Raw genomic sequence first — 16,164 nt, 5'->3', positions numbered from 1 at the left:
ACAAAAATACTTTTATTCAATGTTTGAATCAAATATTTAACAGCTTATTTAAAAAAACTGAGAAACGAATAAAAAATGTAATCAAATAAATCAATTCAGATCCATTAAACCACCTTCACATTTCCTCTGGCATCAGTTAAAAATGTTTTATTGGTAAGAATGGTGAGTCCAATACCTGTGGAACGGATGAACATGGATGTTAATGCCACAATTAGATTATTTGTCATTAATAATTCAAATGAATTTATTGACCTTAATGCATTGAACATAGGCTAACGTTATAACAATTTTTAAATGTTAGAACAAATTAGTTCAAGATCCACCATTCTATCTGTAACAACAACGCCAGTTCAGAGCTAGCTAAGGCAGAGTTAGCTAAGGGTAAGTTAACACAGTAGGTTACTGCAAGTTTATCAATATCATATTGGTTATATACGGAGCGTAAACTTGATTTAACTTGATGAATATGCATTACATGGTTAAGTTATTTGTCTAAGTTACGTAATGTTAGACATACGAGACTTGGCACTACGTTTAGCAAACATATGTTAACATATTAATAGCTTAACTTCGCATCACGTTAATTCTATTATCCATGTGCATAATAAAAAACAACCGCGTTTGCAAACGTTGTCCAGAAATGTTAGCAATACCGAGACTCAATAACAAGAACTCGAACTCAAACAAACCAGCGAAAATAAAGTTGGCTATAAACGTTACTACATGATTTAAAAAGAAAACATTTAATGACTTATCGTAGTTTAATCCCCTCAGTCGCTGAAAAAATGTTTCGTTGCGCAAGCTTTCCTCAGGCTCTTCGCGCCAGTTGTAATGTCCGAAGTGCGCGTGCGCATCTATTATATGGCTGTGTGGAGTATATTTTACTTGCGTTCATCAGTTTTATACATCGCTTAATTTAATGACAAAACACCAAGTAAATGTTACTTGGCATTTTCATTTAAATTTACTTATGTATTAGAGCACAAATAATTACAAAGGAACCTCAAGTAACACATTGAATTAAACGCGACATTTTAAAGTAGAAAGACAAAATACAACTTGCTTGTAAAACATACTCAAGTAATGCTAGCTTTATTTACAAACTCAAAAACTCATTTTTTACAGTGTACTTCTGGTACTGTGGTGTGCCAACTTTTCTTTATTTTAGTGAAATCATTTGACCTATAAGGTTATCGTTACATCCACCGTGAGCACATATGGTAAGAAGTAAAGATCTCGCAAGATTAGTTGATTTTGTTGTCTGCATGTATCAGACGGTTAGAGAAGACTCTCCGTTTACTTTTTTCAGCTGCACTGCAGTTCCCCATTACTGTGTAGTTAATACAGAAGACAGAGAGAGAGAGAGAGAGAGAGAGAGAGAGAGCTGGTGGTGATGAGAGATGCTGAAATTAAGCTGATTAGTGTTTGCATTGGCCCTACAGCAGCGGTCCACATCGACCCGCACGGACCTCAGGCACATCTCGTCCCGCTTCTGCTCACGGCTTGATAAGACGGAGAGAAAATGAGCTTATCAAGAGTAATGGATTGTCTCACACAAAGTCAACACGGATGTTTCGCGAAGGGCCATAGGTTACCCTACAGCTGCTGAATATTGTTTTTCTCCGCCCTGGCAAGGAGACACTGATGAGATTTAGGGGGACGGACACACTCGCAATCGATGCACAACCGGCGCGAGAGGAATATCAGCCGAGCAGGTTCAGCCCGCGGGCGGCCTCGTGTACGCGCGACACCATTAGAGTCAAAACAGAAGGAAATGTGCGTGTGACACGCCAAGACACACGCTACACAGAGTGTCGAAAAAACCAAACATCCCCACACACGCCACTGCGCCGAACCTCGGCAGATGGTCGCCTGCGTTCGGCGGGTTAGAACGAGCCCGCTCAGCGCTATGGCAGCCGTCCACGTCTGGAGCCGAACGCGCCACGGTGGCGCTTTCAGGACAGGCCTGCGTAATGAATAATTAAAAAGCAGAATCTGGCACCTTGAGGGAGCGAGAGCGAGATGGGAAGGTTAGGACGTCCTTTATATGACGGCAGCAGGTCATTCCTCACATTTTACAGTACACCAGCCAGAGACACAGATGGACGAATCAGACAGAAACAGAGAGAGAGAGAGATGAGTGTGGGTCTCTGCGGTGACAGATGGATTGTACACATTTTATATCAGCAAATAATCATTTGGAGTATGTTGCCAAACCCGTAACTGTACTGAGAAATTATAGGACTTCTTTAATTTAATGAAGAACTAACAATTTACTGTAGCAAGACCAGACCAGAACCAGTTACTGTAAACCAGCTAAAACCAGACTGGACCCGGATATAGAGAAACAGAAATGAATGACTGGAGTTGAGTTTTTATTTAAACGTTGATTGTTTGTTTTCTCAGAATATCACACTGTGCTTTCATACAATGTTGCATCATTGGGCTTTAATAAAACAGACAAAAATAAAACACAGAAAATCTACTGGAAAATTGTAAATTGATTCATGTGTGTTAATATATGTAGAATTCATGGCATCATTGTACATTTTTATTGCCCCCATGAATACATTTCTGGGACTATGTAGTCAACTTATATGATTGCTAACAGGTTGACCCAGACATGCCTTTCCAACTTGCATATTAAAAGCTCTTTAAAAGAAGTGTACCATACATTGAGAATCTGCAGTGATACCATGATACACCATTGTAGATTGATCATTGTTATAAATATTAACCGTTTTTTCACAAATGAACAAAGGCACAAAGACAGTTACGTTCCATTTAAATAATAATGCATTGACATTAAATTGGGAGAATTGTTTGTTTTTTATTTTCACCGTCCACATTTATATTCTAGATCTATACTTTCACTATACTAAATATGAAATGCTCCTGTGGAAATAACTGACTGGAGTACTGTAGACTTTAAACTCTTACCTGTGAGGCTATTCATTTCTTTCAGAAAACACTTCTGATGATCAAGTCATTTATTCCTTTACTGAGGTCTGAGATTATGTTGATTTACAGTTATCACTGGACCTATTACAGTGTGAAAAAAGTCAAAAATATGAAATATAATGCTTGTGCATTTATTTGGCTTGAGAAATTCCCCAGCTGTGCTGAATCTCCATTTCGGCACATTACCATAAGTCAAGTTTTGCCATTCAAGTCAAACGAACGTGTCAAAGCCGACGCTGGTAACCAGTGAATTATGTTCAGGTCAGAGACAGCCAATGCACTGTGGGTTTTCAGCCGCTCTCAAACCCGCTACCCCTTATTGTGTTTGAGCAGCATTTGATGCACATTAACATACAAAAATCCTGCGAAGGCCTTATGCCTCAATAAGGGAAGCTCAGCGAAACTTTCGGAAGTTGTAAGGCTCCTTCACAAAACAAGGTTTTTCCTCCTGAACTCAGCACTCGGGGCTCGTCTTTCTGTCCGTGACCCCGGGGCTGATCTCAGAACAGGGCTGAATGAAAGCTTTGAGTGGGTGAGGGGTTCAGTCTGACAGGGTCAGGGCCAAAACTGCCCCCTCTCGTCTCCACGCTACACAGAGCACTAAACACATCACACAAAAGCTGAGACGGACAATACCAAACCACTCCTACAGACTTCCTGAACTTTGCTTTGCTTGTGTAGCGTTTGGTATCGAGTCTGTTTATTTTCTATATTTAAACTTTTAAAGACTCGGTTGAATATAAAGTCTAGCATATGGCTTACAGCGTTAAGGTCATCCTGTGTGCTCCTTAAAGGGAAATTCTGTCATCATTTACTCGCCTTCGAGTTGTTCCAAATCTGTATCATTTTCTTTGTTCTGATGAACATAGAGAAAGATATTTGGAAGAATGTCCCTTTAAACCCTTATATAGACAGTTACACTTACAGACACTGTTCTTCACAGCGAACCATTTCTGCTTCTCCAAAATCTGTTCAGTCAAAGGTTCTTAGAAAGAAACATTTCTTTCAAACCTTTTTACTGTCTGGAGAACCTTTATTTCCACTCCAAAGCAGCTTTTTAGAAACAGAAAGTTTCTGTGAATGGGAAAGTTTCTTTATGGAACCATATGGCTATAAATGCCTCTTGTATGATAATTATTCAGCACCTTTATTTTTAAGAGTAAATGTCCACTCCTCATAACCTCTAAACTTGTAAATCACAGTTCATTCCTGTAAACTAAAGCCTGCTTGATATTGAAATAACAGGAGACACGTGTGCCTCGACTGGCGTTGAAGTAGCCTGTGGGCTCTCTGTAAGACATTTCTTTTAAATGAAGTCTACTTACATGTTCACTTTCAAACTTTTGGAGACCAAATGTTCATTTCATCATCATTTCTAGATGTATTGTGGTCATTTCAGTCCATTGTCGGTTGAATTTCAACCAGATCAAACCTCAGGAGTGACATAAAGTCATCCAACAGCAATGTGAAAGACTGACAGCATGACACAAGACGCATGAAAACTGTGAGAAAAATCCATTTTGTCACAGAAAAAAATATTTTTAACTTCTACATACATGTAGAAATATGACTGTTGTGTTGCATAAAAGTGAATCTGAACTTGTTTTCTTTGCAGTATTTGAGGTCTGAAAGATTACAGAGCATCTTTTCTGTTATTTTCACCTGTTTTTTTTTTTTTTCTTAATTTTTTTCTTTTTATTTTTTATTCTTTAAATCTGATTTTGAAATGGTCCCTTTCTTTTTTTGGGTGGTTGTAGGTACTCGCAAGTATAAATGTTATCATTGAAACCTGTGTGTGACATTGAGAGTGACGTTTGTTCATTCCTCCACAGGTACTCTGAGTTTCGGCCTGTGGTTTCGGTGAGTACAGATTCATATAGATGTCATATCACAATACACCGCTAACACCTCATCAAACACACTTTCTCTCTGTAGTGCTGGTCTGCATTCTCTCTCTCTCTCTCTCTCTGTGTGAATGGCAGAAATCCCCTTTTGTCTTTGGCTGAAAGTGGACTTTAATCCGTTTATTAGTCTGAAAGCTACCGGGACATGGAGACAGACCACATGATTCCTCCGTCCTGCACCTCTCTGTCCCTCTCGGGAGGAGAGCCTCGGCTAATACTAACTGCTAGCTTGATTTATATGTCTGTCGTCTCCTGCTATGTCCCCTAACACCCCCTAATGTCTCCCGCTTGCTGTGCCGCCCAGGTCAGACTCAATGACTAAAAGACTGACGGTGAAACAGCACCACTGGGTCAGATGAGCCAAAACACCCGTCATGTCCTCCACTCTTCCAATTAACAACTACTGCTCTCAATTACCAACACACACTCTCTTGAATGCCAATGGCTCAAACACATTCTTTCACATAATCTCCAACAGGGACGTAGCAACCATTAGAACATGCGGTGGCTTTTATATATTTCTGATATCATTGGTGTATTTGGCAGGGCTCTATCAAATGTTTGCATTAACAGTCAACTCAACCATAAACAGTATGAAGAGGAACAGATGAAGCACATGTGATAGTTGATCGTCCGTGACCAGGAAACTGCTGGTTTACAATCTTCACATGACATACAGTCTTAAGCTATTTAAACCCAGGCTTTTTCCTTTGAATATATGTCTTTTTAATTACTACAAGGATCATAAAGCATTTTGTGCTTCTCAATCTCAACGATCAGCCTTGTGTCGTCCATTGTGGTACAAGAATGAGGTATGACACGTCACCTTTTATCACATCGGAAATCTGGCCACAAACTCAGGTTTGATTGGGTACTGCTAGAGCCGCTTTCTGGCTGGTTAACTGCCGTGATTTTATAAACCATGCTTCCACCCAAACGGAATAATTCAAAACAAATGAAGGGGTACATCAAATATAAATGTTTTTTTAACATACTCCCAGTCTTGCAAAAAAACACAACAGGCTTGCTTATTCTGTGCATTCTGAGCACTTTTATTGTGCAACAATTTATATTTGTCCATCTAAAGTGTGCTGTCACTTTAACTGAGCTTGAGCTGCGCAGCAAAAATAGACTCGGCGCCGAAACCATCGCATCAGTGCTGCTCACGCGACGCTCCTGCTTGACGCTGACGCGCTGCTCCTGCTCCCGGTATGAAAGCACTCATTTGATAACATGCACGCCGAAAAAAATACGCGCTGCTCTCGCTCTGCTCACGCGTGCAGTGTGAACTAGGGGTGAAGCCGGCGTACGCTCGACAGTGCATTCTTTACGGACCAAATCGACATGGATTGACAGGAAAAAGTTACACTTTTACCTTTAAAGCACGTAAGTGGTGTCTAATGTGTTTTTAACAGTCGCCATGAGTTTCAAAAACACTTTTGCCAGGAGTTTTTTTTGGCCAAAACCACAACAGCACATTTAAAGGATTTATAATACAAGTATATCTTAGATGTTATGCTTATATTGCATATGAAGGAGTGGAAAACGATCGCATTACGCTGTCAGTGTACTGTCTGAAACCCACTGTCATCATAACCTCCTGAAAAAAACAGATAAAACTACATAGACATCGTGTTATATGCTTATATTGCGTATGTGCGAGAGAAAAGCGATCGGATCACAAGTCAGTCACTCTCTCCTATGGTGAGTTCGTAGCCTTCAAAGCATGATGGCTTTTTATTTATAACTTGTACTACACAGATCTACAAGAGCATGAAACAGCGGATATAACAAATCATAGTTATGCAATCTACTTAAAAGCGCTTTGATGAAGTTCTCCCTACGCGCTGCTCACGCGTGCAGTATGAAACGGCTGTAACAGGTAACCAACTACAGTTACACCTACATGCCTACTGGAGGAACATTACATTACTCTGTTAATATTTATGAATAAGATTCACTGAAAACAGCTTTTTAGATCAATCCAACACAATCTAAGATGCCTTATTCAATCATTTCTATGATCTTGTTTTAGAACCGCTTTCACCACAAGTGATGTTAGGCTTAGGGGCGGAGCTTCATTCTTGCTTTTTTTATAATAATCATACTCAAAAGTTTTAGAAACTTCATATTTTTTCCACATTTCAGAATAATAGTAAGCTCACCAAAACTGTGGAGAAACACAAAGTAAACTTGATAATCATGTTGTGATGTCCGGGGGCACAGTTTTTCGTAGAAATTGATCCCAAAAAATGGTGCAATCAAACATCAGAAAAATAAGACCCCCAACCAAAAGAATTGATGTTCCTGCATTGTATAATTGAATATGTCTTCGGTTTAATTCAAATTCTTTAAGATCATAAGTCTTTATTTGGGGAGGTCAAAAACCAATGTGACCCACACAAAAAAAAAAAAAACGTTTGAGAACCACTGCTCTATTCTGTGCTCTTAACAGCTGCTCAGTCAACCATTTCAAAGACATGTTTGTAGTAAATCAGCTTTTGGTGAGTAATGAAAAGAAGAGTTTACATGTGCACGATTATATTTTTGTCCTCAAAAGAAAATGAGAAGCATTTCACTCAAGTGTTGTATAACGTTTGACTGGTAGTCTGTGTATTCTTGATTCATCAATACGTTTGTGTGTTCTTGGTTCATGGACCACCTCGTAAAACATATATAATGATATTTATAATCATATAACTGACAGTCACGTTCACTGACTTTATCAATGCTACACACTTTCAGAAAAGCTTCAGGTGAATCTGAGATATGTCAGCCAGACAACACACTATAGACATATAGAATAGTGTGGCCGTCATGAATCATCATTCATCCATCAGATTGAGTTATAACTGAATGATCAATACTGACACAGGTGCCAGATCTTCTTTACCACAGAAAGAGCCAGAGAGAATGTCTATGGTCTTTTGTCCAGACGGGAGCACAATGTGTCTCCGGTTGTGTTTATCCTGACAGGAGCGACCAGACAGACGTTCTCCTTCAAAGAAACGTCAGGTCATATCAGATGAAAAGATCTATTCATTTCTCCTTTCAAACCCAATTTCAATTGTTTAAAAAGGTTCTTGTCGTGTAACAGGTCATTTGTTCCATCTACCTGAAAGGCTTTCATTAATACGATAGAAGCATCTGAGCTGGAAGAAGATTTTCTCTCGCATGCGATAAAAACATTGCTTGACTCAATGAATGAAAACCAGCACCAGTAGCTGAACTTTCCTGAGAGATCTCTAACACGTCGGTTCATTTTGACCAATCACATATAAGCGGAAGCTCTCGCTGGTCCGCCCTGAACCTCGCTCACCTTGAATCTGAGAGAACTGTATTGCCAGAAGCAGCGCAGCCATGTATATGATGAGACATTTGCATGAGGTAAATATTGACTGATGGATGCGGGTAAAAATGAGTTGTCGTGCAAGCGCTAATCTCTACACACGTTCATCGAAGCGTGTGTGCACGGCACGCACACACTCACGCTCACGCTCACACACACACACACACACACACACACACACACACACCTCATGCGATCTAGCCCAGTTCTCTGAGGAGAAATAACAAATACTGTCACCGCACGCACGCACGACCTCACAATACACATCTACAGATGAGTGACAGCCGCTTCTCATGGTTAAACGTCACTCTAAAGAATGCTTTAAGACAAGCAGACCAACAAGTCTGCCTCCAGGAAAAAAGCCATTATAGTGTTTACTTTAGACTTAAGAAGGTGAAAAACACATCAGGCAGCTGTCCTGTGAAGGATTATCAAGTCGCGACTGAACCTGTGTGGCGTTCAGGAGCCACTGGTTTTAGGATGATTATACTTGAATGGTTTTTAACAGAGATTTTCTATCAAAAGCATGAAATGAGCGTGGCTTGTGAAGCAGTACGAAACATTAGTACTGTATCACTCATGTAATATATTTGAGTTCTAATGAAGACCAGACTGAGAATCTTTTCCTCATCCGTACCTTCAAATGTTATATACACTCCTAGAAGAGATTGAACCTTTAGAGTTAAAAAAAGAACTTTAAAGTTCAAATATGAACTTCTAATAATCAAAAAGGTTCAAAGTTGAACTTATAAGTTCTATAAGTAACCCTTTGTTATTTGGTATACTGCTAGTTCTTTTTAGAACCTCTATTGTGGCAAAAGGGTTCAAATTAGAACCTGGCCTGTTACCAGGGTTCCTTTTTGACCCTTTTCTGAGATGGACTAGATTTTCTGCTGTTTAGTTGTTTTTGTTATTATTATTCTTAATAATTAATTTAGTTTACATTTACATTAGTCATATTTAAAGATGAATATATTAAAAAATTAAATACACAAACAATTTGAGACACCACCATCTCAAACAATAAACATGTCATTTCCCCATGAAAAACACAGAGAAAAACATCTCCAATCGTTTTAATTTATTTCAAACATCAAAAATGACGTAGACTTGTGAGTTCAAGAGCCAGTGCTACGTTCAAGCAAACTCGGAATGCTTCTTCCCATATACTACTTGGAAATAACATCGGAAACTGCGCTCATAGTCGGACATACGACCTATGAACTCAGGGCAGATCAATCAAGCACGAGCGCAGGGAGACGCGTTACATGATCCAAAATGCTTGCGGTGACATTAGCGCGGAGGTAACTTATGCGAAACGTTAAGAGACTGTCAAGTATTTGACTGGAACGCTGTGAGGTCGGAAGTGGGATATTTCACTTCGCCTCGAACGAAGTCTTGCGTTCAAATGACTCTCGCGCGCGTGGCGCAGCTCGTTACAAACTCTGCTGCGCGAGCGCAGGAACTGAGATGAAATGCTCGAATATCTGAGGTAAGACTTAACAAAATTACTATGACCTTTATGAAAACATGAAAATAAAACAAATGAAATGTAACATTAAAGTTAAGACGTGGTTACTGTACATTAAAATACAGACCGAAGCTCTGTTAACGTTAGTTCATTTCAAAGTGACCTTTTTTCTATTTAGGACAGTGAAAAAGTTATTAAGAGAGATGTATAGTGCTACAAAGGCACCATTTGTGTTAATTATTTCACCCCTTCACTTTTTTTTAAATAGAGAAAAAGATAAACATATATCACTGAAAGGGGGAAAGATGGTAAGACGCAGTTGACAACGCACCTGCAAAATGGATGAAGCGCATTTCTAGCAACCAAATATGGACAACAATCAGAGCGTAAGTACTGAATGTTAATGGAGATTTGTGTGTTTAACGTTAAAAAAATTGTGCTTTCTTATTGAACAGCCAAAATTGGTAACTGTAGTCTGCAAGGCACAACAAGCAGAAATAAAGTCTGTTTAATTAGGTAAACGTGTACTGATTTAGTGACTATTACAATTTATTCTGTCAAGTAATGAACTAAACTTCATAAAATATTAATATTTTAATGCATTTTGTGTCGGTCAGCTACATTAAGTCAGCAATAGTCTGTCTTAAAGGGATACTTAACCCAAAAAAGTTCTTCTAAATTCTGTCATCATTTACTCACCCTCGGATTGTTCCAAACATGTATACATTTCTTTGTTTTGTTGAATACACAGGAAGATATTTGGAAGAATGTCAGATGCAGATCTCATCCCCCACTGCCATAGTAGGGAAAATAAATACTATGGGAGTCAGTAGGGGCTGAGATCTGACATTCTTCCAAATATCTTCCAGCAGAAGAAAGAAATGTATACAGGTTTGGAACAATCAGAGGGTGAGTAATTGATGAGAGAATTTTCATTTTTGGGTGAAGTACTGTATCCCTTTAAGTGTGAATGTTTGTTTAATCTTAATGATTTACATGACAAGACTGAATATAGCTGAAACCAATGATTTCTTGATCAAGTTTACTGTGGTATATTACTGTATAGCTTTTAATCATTCCATGTGTTTTCTGTTTTCCAGATGTGTCTCTCTACTGTCATGTTGCCATTAATGTGAACCCACAACCTGTACAAAGAGTCAAAAGCCTACATAATTTTAATGAATGGATAATTGATCTCCATTTATGCCTAACCACAAGGAACATGCTACAGGTCATGTTTGATCTAAACTGATAAATGCATAATCTGTGAATAATACATTTCATTGAGAAAGCCTTGTGGCCTTAAGGAGTACTGCAGAGGACACAACATAACACAAATGAGTTTCACAGATCTGTGGTGTTCTGTTTCCAGATCTGTGTCCACCCATGTTATGCATTTGTGCCTTCTCCTGCTCTGCACTTTTAAAGCCCACTGTACGGTATGCAAACATCAAGTCTACGATGGTGAATTTATGTAGAGATCTGAGTAAAGTGGTATGCTATTCTGTATTAGTATAAAGGTATATTTAAATTAACATTTTGTATTTAGCAGGCCATCATACACTATATGGTTTGGCTGTGCTGCAGAATTTGTCCGTGCAAGACACTGAGCAAGTTTTCCTCAATGATCTGGATTACCATCACAGGTGAATAACATATTATTTATATGCAGGTTTCTTGCCTCTCTCTCTATTCAGTATTTTGGTCCGTTTTAAGGGGATGTATTTATTATAGTTTCTTATTAATACACAATAACAGCAATATGATCATGAATGACTGATCCTTATCATTACCTCAGGCTGTGGCATCTTGATGTTACTGATGATACATATTCCTCTACTGTGATCTACTGTGTGAGATATCATTAAGATCTAAATCTAAAATTACAGAGTTGAAGATGTTAAAGTTAATTGTTATTTTATGAATTTGTCTGTTTTTCTTTCTCTCAGGTGTGAGTGAAGCCTACATCAGTGCAGTGTGGCAGCTGATGGGCAAAAGGTAATTTATTAGTGTTGTATTTGTATTACTTATTATTGCACTTTTTCAAAAAACAGACTGTGGTTCTGAAACTGTCACCCTGCAGTACTGAAGGATCATACAACTGGGATTTACACAGCTCTGCACTGCATACATCACTTAATGGACTTTCTCTCTGTTTATGGCTGATGTTAGGAAGAATGTTACTGACTGACAAATTCACCGTTCACTTACATACAGAAACACTAGTCAAAAAGCAACATTTTTTCTCTTGTGCTCTGCTAAGGAAAGACAGTCAGGAGGGTTTGGAATATGATGGCGAGTAATCATGATCAAATATGATCACATATTACAGATTAAAATGGGCAGTTTTGTTTGTTTAAATAAATGGATGCAGTGAGGTGGGCGTGCTTTATTTCATTATTATTTTACTTTGTTAATGTTATACATATCACAATCAGATGTTAAATAAAATGAATTGTCATTTTGTGTTTTGTCTGAAATTTGTGCATGTACGCAATAAATATTTAATGGAGAATCACGGTGTTGTGTCATGTGTTATGAAATGTTGTTATAGTATAATGTGTAATATAATAATAACAATAGTAACAATAATAATACTACTGAAATAGTGACTACAAAGGGGTTCCAAAAGGAACTCTGCTGGTTCTTCAATGCACCTTTAAGAGAGGGTTCCAATTGGTACCTTTTTAAAAAGGTTCAAAAATGAACCTTTAAGCTTCCCCCACAGTTGCAATCTCCAGGAACCTCAAAAGGTTCATTTTTGAACCTTTTCTTCTTGGAGTGTAGATTTAACCGTTCACTGTCAGGAGATACACGAGAACCAGTTGTGTTTGGGTAGCTCTTCTATATGCTTTCATTGTGTTTGCAGAAGAATAATGACCAGGAGTCATTGGGGTTCTCAGATGAGTAAGAAGATAATTGGTGGGTCTGTTAGCGTTTATCAGTTAAGTCAAACTCTCTGAACACTTTGACAGATGTGCTTGATTCTTTGCGCTTTAAAGAAAACAAGTGCCTGTTAGAAACTCTTCCGTCACTTCAGATTGAAATTGTCATTTTTAAATCAGCAGATGAAGAACTAACTATTATGCTACAGCCACCACAACTTGATGATTACTCAACACAAAATCCATCGCACACACAAATCTGCTATTAAATAATAAAGCAATAATCCCTGTGAAGCAGTGGGTTACAGTGCATTTTATAACAGGTAAAGGGCGTTGTGGCACGACGCGAAGCGGAGTCATTAAACCCTCTCAGCTGTTATAAAATGCACTGTAACCCACTGCTTCACAGGGATTATTGCTTTTATTAAACGCTTATTCCATATGCGTAGCAAGTTTTCATAAAATAAAGTAAATAAAATGATATTGAGGCTATGTGATGTGGTCACCCGTTATAAATCGGGGTATTTTATAACAGCTTAGAACTCGGGTCAGCCAATCAGAATCAAGGACCAGAACTGACCGTTTTATAAGTGATGTTATATAAGGACAACAGCCTTCTAAAAATACAGACCCTTTTGACATATACTACATATGTGTGCAGTATGCTGTATACAACTGCGGAAACAATTAAGAGACCACTGCAAATGGTCATTTCATCATCATTTAGATGTATTGTGGTCATTTCCAGTCCAGTGTTTGTTGAACATCAACCAGATCAAACCTCAGGAGTGACATAAAGTCATCCAACAGCAATGTGAAAGACTGACAGCGTGACACAAGAAAACTGTGAGAAAATATGTTTTTCCTAAATACATGTAGAAATAAGACTGTTGTATTGCTTAAAAGTGAATATGAACTTAAAATACAAGGAGGATATTTCTATTATTTTCACCTGTTTCTCCAGTTTTCATTTTCTGCAAATAAATGCAAATAGAAACAATACATTTATTTGACATTTGGGAGAAATATTGTTAGTACTTCACAGAATAAAACAAAAATGATCATTTTTGCCTAATCACATACCTATAAATAGTCCAATTTAAAATCCGAAAAACAACTGAAATGGTCTCTTAATTTTTAAAACATTCAACAGATAAAACGTCGAGTCAAAAATGAAACTCCTCTAGTGTTTAGGATTGGAAACATCATATTGTTTTTGGCCGACAGAATCTGTCTGGGTCAGCAGGACAATAGCGGCGAATGAGAAGTGTTTGTATGACCTCTCTCTGTTTGCAGAATAATTCTACTCTTTGGCCTCTTTATTCCAAACAAACAGAGCGGAGGGTCCTGAGCTCATGTAGAAACACTATCCTCCGCTCCTCAGTTCTCATGTTTTAATGCCGTCCGCTCGACGGGCTCAGCCGGCGATATCAAACCGCGGCTCTCTCCTTATTAGCAGGCCTGACATGACGCGAAGGGATTCGATTAAACTCCAGAGAGAGAAGACAGAAGCGCTCGGTCTGCACTGACCGCACTTGTGTACAGAACAACTCTCAGTGGGGGTTTCAAGAACACCAACACAACTACACTACACAACACATCCTCACAATACACATCGGGGAAATCATTCATTCACAACTTATGTGTGCATTTGAAGAACTTCATTCACAAAAGTATTATGTAAATCAGGTAACGGGACAAACACTTCCAGTAAATTAATGTTGAACACAATTTACAGAACACAAGTGACTCCAACACATGAAATCGTCTTGGGTACGGATGTAACCTCAGTTCCCTGATGGAGGGAACGAGACGTTGTGTTGAGCCGACAGATGGGGTTCGCTCTTGAGAACCTATCGCTTCCGACTATTTTAGGAAAGGCCAATGAAATTGGCTAATGAAATTTGCATGCCGGACTCCGCCCCCGGATATCCTTGTATAAAAGGGAGACGGCGTGCTGCATTCATTCACCTTTTGGTCTGAGGAGCCTGAGCATCCCTCGACCACTGCGGCAGGCGGCCAGCATTGTGGCAAGAAGGACACAACGTCTCGTTCCCTCCATCAGGGAACTGAGGTTACATCCGTAACCAAGACGTTCCCTTTCTGTCGGTCTCTCGACGTTGTGTCGAGCCGACAGATGGGGTTCCTATGGAAAACGCCACAGCGCTGTGCCACGTCAAAATCTCTAGCGGAGCGACGCTGACTGGCCTGGGCGAGTCAGACGTGACCGCTAGAGCGAAATTGTAACCGTCCAGTGGAGAGGTAGGGGGTCCCAGAGCTTTTGAGGAAAAGGTGGGAAGCCCCTGCCACCGGCCGTCACGGGCAGAGGCCTTGATTCTCTAACAGCGAGAAGCCGCCTGGCACCGTAAGGGCCACTGGGTAAGCATTATTCCCCCCTGGGGGAAAAACGCTACAGAGACCACTACCTACCATAGGGAGGGATTAATGGAGACACCAACATGGCCTCACCATCAGGGGAGAACTCATGGGAAAATGTGCGGACTGAAAAAGTTAACCGCAAGGTGGAAGTCCACCTAGGGAGGTCATGGGTTGCCGAGGTGGGAACCAGTCATGAGGATACATCAGATGGAACCACCCATTGGGGGGTTACCACATCTGGAGCACTAGGTCCGGTTAGAGCTATGTGGTAGATAACTCAACTGTTCCCTGGCCTAAGGGGGCAGGGCTGCTCTGCTCAGCCAGGGCCCCCAGAAGGTGCTTAGTGATAGGTGGAATGCCTGTTCTTTACCCAGTGGGGAAAGAAGGGAGGCGGAACTAGCACGCTGACCCACCTAGGAGGGAGACGGTGCTTTCGCAGGCGTACGCCCTACCGGTCTTACCTGTTTCCCTGCAAGACACGGGCTGACACCGGTTCCGCACGGAGGTTGTAGAACCACGCAAAGGTGTTGGGCGTAGCCCAACCCGCAGCTCTGCAGATGTCTGCCAGAGAGGCACCCTGAGCCAGTGCCCATGATGAGGCTACACCCCGAGTGGACGGCATCCATGATCCAGTGCGCCAGTCTCTGTTTGGAGACAGCCCTCCCCTTCTGCTGATCTCCAAAACAGGCAAAGAGCTGCTCAGAGCTTCTGAAGCTCTTTGTGCTGTCCAAGTAGAGGCGAATTGCACGTACTGGACACAACATGGATGGGGTTGGGTCTTCCTCCCCAGTGGGGAGCGCCTGCAAGTGCACCACCTGGTTTCTAGAAGGAGTGGTGGGAACTTTGGGCACGTAGCTGGGCCGGGGTCTCAGGATAACGTGAGAATCATCGGGCCCGAGTTCTAGGCAATCTGTGGACACGGAGGGTGCTTGCCATCAGGAGAGCCGTCTTTATCGTGAGGTGAGAAAGAGCGGCATCTCCGAGGGGCTCGAAGGGGAGGGCCTCTTGAGGCCCGCCACCTAGGTCGCAAGATGGTACGGAGCGCGGTTGAGGCGGTAGCCTTCTCGCGCCCCTTAGGGACCTAATGACCAGGTCGTGCTGTCCCAGAGGCTTCCCAGCAACTGGGTAGTGATGAGCGGCAGTGGCGGCTACATACACTTCCAGTGTGGAGGGGGAGAGGTTACTTTCCAGTCTCTCTTGAGGAAAGGACAGCAC

General features: G+C 40.5%; 1 protein-coding gene across 2 annotated transcripts in view; it reads left to right on the top strand.

Moving 5' to 3' along the window:
• sema6dl (sema domain, transmembrane domain (TM), and cytoplasmic domain, (semaphorin) 6D, like) overlaps positions 1–16,164 on the top strand; it is a 106,565-nt gene that overhangs the window by 60,959 nt on the left and 29,442 nt on the right. For both annotated transcript variants that reach the window (XM_057348746.1, XM_057348747.1), the window contains one exon: positions 4,794–4,821. The gene's annotated coding sequence lies outside the window, so the exon portion shown is untranslated. The remainder of the gene's footprint in view (positions 1–4,793; positions 4,822–16,164) is intronic.

The sequence above is a fragment of the Triplophysa rosa genome, linkage group LG12 (genome assembly GCF_024868665.1).
Source record: "Triplophysa rosa linkage group LG12, Trosa_1v2, whole genome shotgun sequence".
Classification (NCBI taxonomy): Eukaryota; Metazoa; Chordata; class Actinopteri; order Cypriniformes; family Nemacheilidae; genus Triplophysa; species Triplophysa rosa.
Note: the sequence above shows the minus strand (reverse complement) of the source record. Positions and strands in the feature narration are given on the sequence as shown.